This window comes from Chiloscyllium plagiosum, unplaced genomic scaffold (genome assembly GCF_037043375.1).
Source record: "Chiloscyllium plagiosum isolate Xiang-an unplaced genomic scaffold, Cpla_swu_hap1 HiC_scaffold_6, whole genome shotgun sequence".
NCBI classification, from domain to species: domain Eukaryota; kingdom Metazoa; phylum Chordata; class Chondrichthyes; order Orectolobiformes; family Hemiscylliidae; genus Chiloscyllium; species Chiloscyllium plagiosum.
The window spans coordinates 75,624,415-75,637,193 of NW_028270144.1; the positions used below are offsets into that span (position 1 = coordinate 75,624,415).

Here is a 12,779-nt window from a genome sequence, read left to right on the forward strand (position 1 = left end):
TTATCAATTTCAAATGCCAAGCTAGCCTTGATAAAATATACAACATTATAACTATATGGTTGTGACACTAGATATAAAGGATGGAAGGGAAACACAGCAAGAACAGTCCTGTGAAACTTGATAATTGACAAATGTTGAAGAAAACCAACAAAGTTCACGGTTCGCTGTGGGGTGACCAAAGGCAATGGGTAATAATGAGACAACAAAGTCTCAACAATGGAGAATGTCATTTATTGTTTAATGTCATTAAAGTGACGTGTGATATGTGAAAATTATTTGGGGGATACAAGAGTTTCGAATTTGAGATTATGAGAGAATTCAGCAAAACGTTAGTAAGCAATGGCTTCTGTTAAAGACCTTGAAAAGAATTTGAAGATGACATAGTGGCGAGCAAGGATTCTTTCATGGTTAAACTTCTTACCTTCTATTTCTGCTCTCGCACCTTACCCCACTATGGTCCCTCAACAACTGAATGCCATCAGCTGGAGAAAAAAACTAAAATGTAACATCCTAAAGTCCTTTGTAAGTTACAGAGAGAAAGATTTAGTCAATAGTCTTGCTTCTAAATGGTAGACAAGAATCAGTGCTGAAAGAACATGCATTTTCAACCTAAAATGTACAAGCAAGATCAATTTATTCCTATGTAGCATGTGGCACTCTGAGATGCTGCAACCAATTTATTTTATTTATTTACAACATTCATTTCATGTCAAATGTACAGCCCAAGATGTTTCACACAATTTCCAGACAGTGGTCTTGGACAGAAGGACCTTTTAGATTGGCCTTTTCTCCATTGTGGCAATTGTACTAAGCTTGTACAATCCTCAACACTGTGTCTAGAACTTGCCAATCTGCCAAACAGAATATGTTTAAATATTAGATTGGGTTGCACTTGTCTTTAATTCTGACATGCAGGTCCTATAGACTGGTAATTCAGGATGACAAGTTAAGGATATTTATGATGGTGAAGCAAAGGATAGTTGCTACTACAGTGACTATATCCCAGAATACATTACTTTACAAAAAGAGGTGGGGCATTGGCGAAGGTAAATCCATCCTTGCGCAAACAAACTTTCCTCTAAGTAGAGAAAGCTAATAAATATTATTCATTCACAATGTGAATTTACTAAGATTTATGGAAGAAGAAACCTCATTTAGCTAAGAATGGCTACTTTTCACAGGGTCCTGATGTGAAGCAGCTGTAGACTTAAACCTTTCCCATGTTTGAAGGCACACAAGGCAGGCAAAGTATATATGTAGGGCTGTTTCTATGGCTAGTTTTTCTGGGACCAGGCTAGAGTTGTGGCATAATGTGTGCCACTTCACATCAAGCGTGGCTGACCACGTCTCCTTCCTGTTCCTTGACACCTGCCATTGGTGTATTGCAGTTTGATATGCAACATGCATGGCCAAATATGAATGCATCTTTTGGGTCACCAAGTCCTTACATTGGTCCTCAAACCCAGAGGTTCTGGTTTGGGGGATGGTACCAAAGCAACCTTAAAATGAGTCTGAAATTCAAATTAGCATGGCATTAATTTTCCCATGCCTATTGTTGTGCTTCAGCAAGGCTTAATGCACACTGAAGAATCAACACCCCATCTTTGGCTTAGGTACCTAACAGCTTTCATGACTCAATATTGCGCTTAACAGTTTCAAAATATGAACACCTTCCTTATGTTCACTGACTACCCCTATGACCCCAGGTCCTCCACGGAAATGGTATTCAGTACTTTAACCAACCAACCTATTTTTTACTCCACATAGATCGATTATCACTGATCTAGCTTCTCTTCTTCTTTGGCTTACTATCAACAATCCCTTTCTTTGCTTCACTCTTTCCTTCTCTCTCTTCCTTCTGAGTGTCTCAAACTTCTGCAGTTCTTTATTTTATATTGTGCTACGAATATTGTTCAACTATTTAAATAAGGGTTGGAAATTTACTGAAATTGCATTTGCCTAATGAGTGCCATTTACTCTCTCCATGCCATTTACTTAGATATTCAAGGAAACTTGTTTTTACCAAAAAACAGCCTGCCTTTACGAATTCAAAGGATTGTTAGATATAGTTCATGTTAAATCCTTGTGGAGACTCAGCAAAATTCATGTTGAGAATATAAAGTTAATTGTTAGTTCTACTGGATTAATTAGCATTTGGTTTAAGATGTGAAGGGCTTCATTTATTTAGCATTTGTGAGATAAGCATTCAAATTTTAAGCATTTAGAGCTGGAGATTTCATCCAATTGCATTGTTGTCTACTAAAAGAAGATTGCAGAACTGAAGCCCAAATTACATACAACATAATTTGAATTTTTACAGTCCTTTGTAATAGTTCTTAATAAAAGCTACACTGGGTGGAGATTCTCCCCACAGATTAAATCACTCATAATTGAAATTTTCCACGAATTGCTCTGGTTTTGAGATCTTATGGGATACTTTTTAAAAAAATAAATCGAGTTCTTTTGGCACAAGAACATTAAAGGATGCACTTTTAAAGCTTTTAACTGATTTTTGTTTCAATTTACAGAAAAATACTGGAAATTGTGCCTCACTGTAATTAGAAGTGGGCTTTATATATTTTAAAGTAAATGTCAGGAATTTAAAATGTAAGCTGTATTTACACCTGGACTTAATGCTTATTTTTATATTAAATTATTTTCTGTTATTTTAATCATTTTTCAAAATTGGGATATTTGAAAAATTAAAGAGGGAATAATTTATTTTTCTAGTAAATAAAATGTAAACATTTTTAGTAATTTGTCCAGTTGAGTTGCTTTATGGCGGTATTTTCCTGAGCCTGGAGGATAAGAAACTGACATGTTGTCTTCACTGCCACAGAATCATTCAGGACAGAAACAGACCCTTCAGTCCCACGCGTCTACGCCGACCAAGTTTCCCAAATAAACTAGTTCCACTTGCCTGTATTTTGACTTGTATCCCTCTAAACCTTTCCTTTTCATACCTGTCCAAATGTCTTTTGAATGTTATAACTGCACCCACATCTACCATTTCCTCTGGCAATTCATTCCGCATTAAAACCACTTTCTGTGTGAAAAAGTTGCCCCCCATGTCTTTTTTGAATCTTTCTCCTCTCACCTTAAAAATATGCTCTAGTTTTGAACTCCCTCACCCCGTGGAAAAGACCTTTGCAGTTCCACCTTAGCTGTGCTCCCTCATGATTTTATAAATTGCTGTTTTCTGTTAAGAATATGTAAACATTTGTTTCATAACTTTGACTTAATTTGAATACTGGTTATTCATATATTGGTTGACCTCAACTAAGAGTCCCATTATTATCAATTAAGGATAAAAGCAAATGACTGCGGATGCTGGAATCTGAAACCAAAAGAGAAAATGCTGGAAAATCTCAGCAGGTCTGGCAGCATCCGTAAGGAGAGAAAAGGGCTGACGTTTTGAGTCTAACTGACCCTTTGTCAAAGCTTTGACAAAGGGTCAGTTAGACTCGAAACGTCAGCCCTTTTCTCTCCTTACAGATGCTGCCAGACCTGCTGAGATTTTCCAGCATTTTCACTTTTGGTTATAAATTCAGGAACTCTGGGGAGTTTGGTACTTTAATCCCAAAAACTCTTCTATCATTTAAAAGCCATTGTTAGTCAGGAAGGATAAAAGATACCCAGTAAAAAGGCACAGAATTCTTGGGAATGCTCTTTGAAGCTTCTGAATAATGCAACACAGTGACATTGATCAATATGAGTGACAGTTCAATGCCAACAGCAATGTCATAGCACATACTATCAAGAGCTCTCTGAGCCACCCAAACCTACATAGACAATGACCTGCACTGTCCCAGCCATACCAATATTTCCAATAGGAGTTCTTCCTCCATCAACGTCATCGTGTTCAAGACTTCAGCTTCAATCCTGCTTCTTTGTCTGTTCGTGGATTGTGGAGTGTCTTCACCTGCGAGGAGAATAGGCGGAGAGTTGGGAGTGTGAAAAGTTAGATGGTTGTTCGACAGTAAATATTTATGGAGTGTCACTGAGGAATGGGAGCAAGAGATCATTAAGTTAACTATAAATAATGTCTGATGAAATGAATGTTTTGAGGAAGAAGCAGGAGGGAAAAGATTTATAGATTGGTGGGCGGCACGGTGGCAGGTGGGCGGCACGGTGGCACAGTGGTTAGCACTGCTGCCTCACAGCGCCAGAGACCCGGGTTCAATTCCCGCCTCAGGTGACTGACTGTGTGGAGTTTGCACGTTCTCCCCGTGTCTGCGTGGGTTTCCTCCGGGTGCTCCGGTTTCCTTCCACAGTCCAAAGATGTGCAGGTCAGGTGAATTGGCCATGCTAAATTGTCCGTAGTGTTAGGTAAGGGGTAAATGTAGGGGTATGGGTGGGTTGCGCTTCGGCGGGGTGGTGTGGACTTGTTGGGCCGAAGGGCCTGTTTCCACACTGTAAGTAATCTAATCTAATCATGACAAGATAAGATGTATCAAGAGATCATTGAATTTTTGAATAATGCAACACAGTGACATTGATCAATATGAGTGACAGTTCAATGGCATGGAATCCAGTTTCTAGTAGCCACACCTCAGCTATTTGCAGCTCTACCTGCTTGGTGAGTTGGGCTGCTGTAATCGTGCTTTCCTCAGGGAAGAGGACCTCTCTGAATGGCCTGATTGCTTCTAAAACCATTTCTGGGGTCATGCCATAAGCCAGGAGGCAGTCTGTGTCTATAATTCTTGCTGCAGCTCTTTCCTACTTTTTAAACTCCACCTTCCCATGTATGCACTGCTACCATTGTTGGGACCCCTTTAGGAAAGAAAGCCTTCATTGCTGCTTTAGATCTATCACCCTGCCACATCTCTGATTTGTCAAGCAGTGGATGATAATTAGATTATTCTGAGGTAATGTATACAATCCAGTGAGATCAGAAAACAGTTCAGCAGTTCTGAGAGTCACTGAGCAATGAAGTGTACACCTTGAGTCACAAGCAGCTCCACTTATGCATTCTGCTGCAAATGAATATCCAATGTTAAGAATTTCTGACTGGAAGAACTTTGTATGTGGTTTGGACCAAGTTAGTACAAGAAGAAACAACAAGAATTTGTCAATATGGTGAAAGTATTTGACAATAGACTGTAAAATTCTGTTTCAAATAATCTATTCAACAGAAATTATGATGCCATTTAAATTGAGCATTGGGATAAGACAGTTGAGAATATCATGACCCAAAATATTGTTAAACATTTATATTTTGATGCTTTAGTTTTAGACAGACTGTAGCTAGTTTGTTTGGGTTTTATTTATATTTTCCAGAGCCTTGACTGTGTCTGCATTTCCTGCAGCTTATTCAATAGCTGTCTCATAACTCCCCACTGGTTCTGAGCTGGGTTCATTACTTAAAGGCTAATGAGCCTTTTACAGAGGGTTGGGTAAAAGGATCTAACAAGTTCAAATGATGACCTAGATTAATTACTTATCAGAGAATGGTGTAATTCAAAGATTTGTATTTCCTTTCAAATCACAAGAAACAAATCTTTGATATACTTGCAGTTGTAACCCAATTGTGATATTTCAATTGATTATACTTTACTTTTTACTGCATATTGATCATGTATTTGAATCCTTAAAATGTGTGTAAGTCCTGTATACTCAACAAGTTGTATGGCTGTGAAACCTGGACAACATGCAGATATGAAGAAATTAAGCTCAACAATTTCCAACTGCACTGTCTACAGTACATTGTGTGTATATTCCAGCAGAACAAAATCACTCAGCAGTCCTCTCAGAGGTAAAGCTCCCACGTCTGTTAGCACTCATGAAACAAAGGTAACTTTGCTGGTGTGGGCGGATTTGCAGGATATAAGGCAGCCACATATTACTGTATGGTGAGGTGGCATAAGCCACGCAACCGATAAGATGCTCACCTTTGCTTCTTGTAAGCATGACATGAAGTCCCTGGATATTGCTTATCACAATTGGGAATCAGAGGGAAATGGCAATACTTCTGTAGTCGGTGTGCACCATAATGTGATCAGTGGTTATGGAGCTCATCAACACAACCAAGATGCTGGCAGGTAGGACTAGATTGGGTTGGGATACCTGGTCGGCATGAACAAGTTGGACTGAAGGGTCTGTTTCCATGCTGTACATCTCTATGACTCTAAACCAATGGTGGAAACTGACAACGCACAATACTCAATTGTTCCAGTTAAGCACTTGCCAGTAGAATCTACCTCCCAAGAATTGGCCACCTCAACAATCAGCTAATATGATCCATATAAAGATATACCATCTGAAAAGGAGGTGTTTATTGCAAGTTGTTTTCAATTTTGGAGGGGATGTGGGCATCACTAGTCATGCCAGCTTTTATTATCCATCCTGAATTGCCAGGAGAGGGCGGTGGTGAGCTAGCCATGAACCATTGTAATCCAGACTCTGTGGGTACTCCCACACTGCTCCAGGATTTTGATTTAATAACGAGGGAACATCGCTACAGGTAAGCGGTGACCTTGCAAGTGGAGGTATTCCCATGTATCGACTGCCCTTGTCCTTTTAAGTAGAGCCTCATGTATTTGGAAGGTGCTGCTGAATTGAGTTACTGCACTGTGTCTTGCTGAAGGTGTCTTGATGCTGCTAGTATGCATCAATGGTGAAGGGAGTGAATGTTGAAGATGGCAGGATGGGATGCTAATCACGCAGGCTACTCTGTTCTGGTTGGCGTCAAGCTCCTTAAGTGTTTTTGGAGCTGCACTCATCCAGGTAAATTCCATTTGGTAAAGCTGATGAAATCCTCATGATATTAACATGCAGTTCTGATTCTCAGACAGCAACCCTTCAAATTTACCACTTTTTTTTCTGCTATCTAACTATTATGCCAATAATAAGTCTGGATAAAACAGCATTTCTTTCATTTGGACAAAATGTTTCCTGTTATTCTGTTTGACTCCCATCAACTATTCTTAGCAACTGACCCAAACCTTTCCCAAAAGCTTGTTCAAGCTGAACCACGTAATGTGCAAGTTTAAGTCACTCTTCTAACAAATATTATTTTTTACCTTATTTTTATTCCTTACAGTGTGGAAACAGGCCATTTGGCTCAATAAATCCACACCAAGCCTCCAAAGAGTAACCCATCCAGACCCATTTCCTTCTGACTAATGTACTTAACACTATGGGCAATTTAGCATGGCCAATTTACCTGGCCTGCACATCTTTGGACGGTGGAAGGAAACCAGAGCACCCGGGGGAAACCCACACAGACACAGGGAGAATGTGCAAATTCCACACAGGCAGTTGGCTGAGGCTAGAATCAAACCTAGGTCCCTGGTGCTGTGAGGCTACAGTACTAGCCACTGTGCCATCTCTGCATGCTGTTGTCCCAATCGCATGACAATGCAATGCATTATTCACTTTATAACTTCATTATAACTTCCACGTTATTGCTGGTCTTACCCATTCTTTACAATTGAAACTGCTTCAAAACAGGTAGCAACTGCTTCATGACACTCCATTAACAATCGATTTTGAGATCTACATTTCTCCTCTTTCTTCCCAGTACATAGAATCCAAAATGCAGTCTTTTGATTCCAGATTAATGAAGAAAGTGATTATGTAGTGATATATAGTGGCTATACACACATACTGAATAGTTAATGTTGTGGCATTTGTGGAAGATTTCCTATTACAGTCATTAAGCTCCACATTAGAGTGCATGCGCCTTGAATTCTTGATGCGTATCTCATTTCACCCCTTTGTCGTATCTTGTATTCTGTAAACTCACCCCAGTTTACATTAATTTCCATTATTTCAGTATTTCAGAGACTTGCTGACTTGAAGATACCAGTGAATGAGATCATGGCCTTTATGACGGACTTATGTGTATGGTTGTAAGATAACTTTTCTGTCCTGGTAGGACCGCACAGGAAAGTTCTTTCTAATTGCAGTTTTCAAGCAAATGAGGACCCTGGATTGAGCATTCTCTTGAAGCATGCTTTAGCTGTGGGCACCTGAAAAAATGAACCTTTTTAAAGGAAAGTGGAATCGCTACTTAATAAAAATTCTGTCACCAGTGTTCCAAGCAGGCTGCAAAAATTGTGTCTAATTGCTGAAATTGGATCATTCTGAGATTCTGTAAGTTTTGCAATCTGGAACTCATGAAACAATTATTTTGACATTTGCACCATTTTTAACAAGCTTTAAAAGATAATGATTGCAATTACAGTAATTGGTTGTGCTTTTTTAAACATCGCCTCTAACTAAGATTGCATTTTCTGAAATCACACTTAATTCTATTCATTCCTCAAGTGGAACTTAATTTAAACAATTACTTCTGTTTAAATATGAACAGATGGCAGCACAGTGCTTCCTGATGGTAGCACTGAGACAAGTTATTTTGATCTCAATTCAGGCCCATTTCTAATAATATTCAAGATTTTACAAGGAATTTACAAGGATAAACTGAAATTAATGTGTGTTTTTAAGAAGCTCCTCAGAAGACATTCAAAAAAGGGGTCAGTCCACTTATAGTAACTATGCAGGAGACTTCCAGTCACAAGGGAGATCATTGCAGAGATCCTCCTCAACTATCACCACCTAGTAGCAGAGCAATTCTTTCCAGAATTGCAGGAGAGCTTTTATCCATCTCATGGCACAATAGACATGATCTGTACTGTGTAGTTTAAGGTAGTCACTAGAAGACTATAGGGCTGTGCTCCCATTAGAAAGATGACTGACTGCAATCTAACCCGAGGGTGACTATGTCTCAGGTAAGGGTAGACGTTGAGGAGGAGAGTCTCTGTTACTCTCAGCCACAGTGGAAATTGAACCGATGCTATTTGCATTGCAAATCAGTCAGTTATGCAATTGAGCTAATCAACCCAACTGTGAAGTATGCTTATCAAAACATTGCCAACCATAATACCTTTGTCAATCGTGAAGAATTATACAATTTTTATCCTCAAATTTGGCTGCCCTGAAATCTGTCACCATCCTTTGACTAAGATGATATGCAAACCATGATCCTCACCATACTGAACCACCACAAACCCTTTCTCAGGGATAACTGCAGTCAAAGAGGGTTTGGCTTTGCACCAACCCCCTTTGAATATTTTCCTTGCTGAATGCATTATACCTCACATCCAACCATTTCCTCACTGGTATGGAGATATTTTACAAAACTGTTCAACCTATGCCACCTTCAAACCAAAGCTCAAATTCCTCAAATCTTTATTAATGAACTTGAGTATGCAATAATTCTTGTATGTATGTGTGTGTGCAACTATTTGTTCGCTAAGAAATTGAGCTCCAGGTTAATTGTGAGCTCTTTCTCTGAAGCCTGTGAGAAAATGCGTATTTCACATAACTGGAAAATGAAAGATCCCTTGCAAGCAGTTATCACAACAAAATACATTCCTTACCATCCAATACTTGTTAAAATGAACAGTGATATCTTGGACAATGTGAAGCATTTTCCATATCAGATGGCTGGATGGCTGGTTTGTGATGCAGAGTGATACCAACAGAACGGGTTCAATTCCTGCATTGGTGGGGGTTACCATGAAGGTCTCTCCTCTTGATCTTTACCCTCACATGTGACATGGTGACCCTCAAGTTAAACCACCAGTTGTCTCCTTCTCATGAGAGAATAGGATTACGGCGACTTTACCTTTTTACCTGAGGGAGCCTTCTTTTGATAAAGGCAGATTTAGTCAAAATTTGTAATCACCTCAAAAATACTAGCTCAGCTTTTGGCTGACTGAAAACAGGACTGGGATCTCAATCCCAAGATTGGACAGAACATTAACAGTGAAACATGACTAAAAGATTAATAATGAAGGAAAAATTAAAGTACAAAAGAAAGCTGGATAGAAATATAGAAGCAACAAGAGTTTCTATAGGTATTTAAAATTAGAATTAACAAAGTCAGCAATAGTCCTATAAAATGTTCTGGGGAGCTAATGGAAAATAAGGAATAGCAGGAATTGAACTAGATATTTTGCATCTATCTTCCCTACAGAGAATACATGAAACACCCCAGAAATAGCTGTAAATCAGGAAGGAGAAGGGCGGGTGGAGAAACTGAGGAAAATTAGAATCACTGGGGAACTGGGGCCGAGTAAATTATTGAAGGTGTGGGCTGCAAAGGTCTTGATGGACTTTATTAGAGTGTCTTGATGGAGCAGACTCGATGGGCCAAATGGCCGAATTCTGCTCCTATATCTCAAAAGAAGTGACTGGTAAGGTGATTGATGTGTTGATTTTAATTGTCCAAAAAAAAAACCTTAGACTCAGGAAACGTTCCAATAGATTGGAAAATTGTGAGTGCAATTCCTTCACTCAAAAAGGGAGGAAGACAGAAAGCAGGAAACTACAGACCAGTTAGCCAAACATCTGTCAAAGGGAAGATATTAGAAGCTGCTATTAAAGTTATAGCAGGGCACTTAGAAAAGCTCAAGGCATTCAGCCAGAGTCAACATTGTTGTGTAAAGGAGGTCAAATTTAACTCTCTTTTTAAGGAAGTAATGTCTTATGGGTAAAGGAGCTGATGAATACTCTGCATATAGATTTCCAGAGGCCTTTGATATGTTGTGATATCAAAGGTTATTGCGGATAATAAATGTTCATGGGATAGGGAGTAAAATATGAGTATGGGCAGATGATTGGCTATAAACTGGAAACAGGAATAAGCATAAATGGGTAAATTTCTGATTGGCAAGGTGTATCGAATACTGTGTCATTGGGATCAGTGCAGGAGCCTTACATTTTTATAATTTTTATACAAGTAAGACAATCCTTTATCTGAAATCCTCAGGACCAGCTGCCTTTCAGATTTTGGAATTTTTCGGATAAAGGATTAAATGGCATTTTCATAATTTTTTTTAAAAGTTACTGAACAGCAGACCCTGTGATTGCTATGAATGTTAAGACAGAATTGACATCTGCCAGTGCTGGGCCACGCCACTACATCACATCTGAGTGACGTGGGTCAAGTGGGTGTGGAGTTGTGTTAACTGCACAGCAAACAACCTTGTTAATGAGAAAAAAAACTTCAGGAAATAAACTTCGGATTTCGGAGCTTTTCGGATTTTGGAATTTCGGATAAAGATTGTCTACATGTATAAGTGACTTTGATGAAGGGACTGAAGATATGATTACTGGTGACACAATGTAGGTGCGACAGTAAGTTGTGAAATGGAGATAAGAAAGTTATATAAGGATATAATCATTCAAGTGACTGAGCAAAAATCTGGCAACAAAAGCATAATTTGGGAAATATGAAATTGTTATTTTGGAAGATTACAAAAGAAGAGTATTATCTAAATGTTGAGAGAACATGGAGTTCTGAAATGCAGTGGGATCTGGGTATCTTAGTGCATGAATCTCAACTTTGCGAGGGAAATTGAAAACAAAATCTGGAGCGTTATGCCTCAGTTATATGGGGCTACACCTAGAGTATTGTGCGTTGTATTTGTATCCTTTATTTAAGGAACGATATAATTACATTGGAAGTTCAGAGAACGTTTGAGACAAATATCTGCAATGGTGGAAATGTTTGACAGGCTAGGCCTGTACTCAATGGAATTTAGAAAAACAAGAGGTTACTGATTGAACCCAAGATCCTGAGGGATCTTCATATAGTCAATGTGGAAATGATGTTTTTCTTGTGGCAGAATGTAAAACTAGGGGTCTCTCCTTAAAAAGAAGGGTCACATTTCTAAGACACTGTTTTTCCAGAGGTCCAGGAGTCTTTGCTTTCACAGCCTTTTAAAGAAGAGACTTCCAGAGTCTTCAGATATATTGAAGGCAAAGTGGAGAAGTGATGTTCGAGATGGGTGGAGTAATCAGATCAGCTATGATCTTCTAAGGTGATGAAGCAAGCTCTAGGAATAAGTAGCCTACTCCTGCTCCTAAGTCATACATTTCTCTGAGATCAAGGCCCTGGTTTACCAGGGAGCAGCTCCTCCATGCTTTGGAGCCTTGCACAATCTACAACAGTCTCCTCAAAATACTGGAGAAGAAAAACAGTGTCTTGACAAGATCCTCCAATCCAGTGGCAGGAAAGGGAAGCTAACAGCAGCTTCCCCTCCAAAGCCAACTTTCTCAGCATCAGGCTACTTACTCGTTCATAACCAGCCCCCCTGGACACAACATGTCATTACTTGTATGACTACAGAGTCCCAAAGCAACTGGTCAATTTGGGACTCAGTTGGGCAGGAAACTCCCAGGAGTCAAGTGGAACACTTTTGGGATGTCCTTAAAGCATCCCTGAAGGAGGCGAATGTAACACCATGACTAATCAAGGTGGAGAAGGGTCATTCAACAATGTGATGAAAATGTCAAAAGATTTTGGGAATGAGCAGAGGTAGAGTCAAATCATTGATGGGAATGTGTTATGGGACAATTTGGATATGACATGACTTAACCTGTAAATCCACATGAAGTTCGAAACGGGGTTAGAATCAGGCAGTGAGTTTAGTTAACTTCATAACCATAGTCATTTATTCTAATTCATCTCCATTTATTCTAATTCAAGGAAGTAGTCAGATTAAAAAGAAAATTACTTTAACTGTATAAATATGCTCAGATGCTAATGCAGCAGTTTCTGTGAAAAGTTAACGTGTTTGAACCAGCATTAACCCTAAGGCCTTATTTGGAAATGGAATGTCAAGATGACCCCGTGAAATGCCAAGAAAGACAAAGCAATGGGTTTTGGTCAAAGATAAGAATGTAGTACCAGCCTCAGAGAGATGGTAGGAAGGCACCTGAGAAGATAGGGAATGGTGAGACCTGGGGTAAACAGACACCTTGCCATG

At 39.2% G+C, this 12,779-nt stretch overlaps 1 protein-coding gene across 1 annotated transcript in view; it reads left to right on the forward strand.

The window, feature by feature from the left end:
- ecrg4a (ECRG4 augurin precursor a) overlaps nt 1-12,779 on the forward strand; it is a 38,612-nt gene that overhangs the window by 7,332 nt on the left and 18,501 nt on the right. The window lies entirely within an intron of this gene.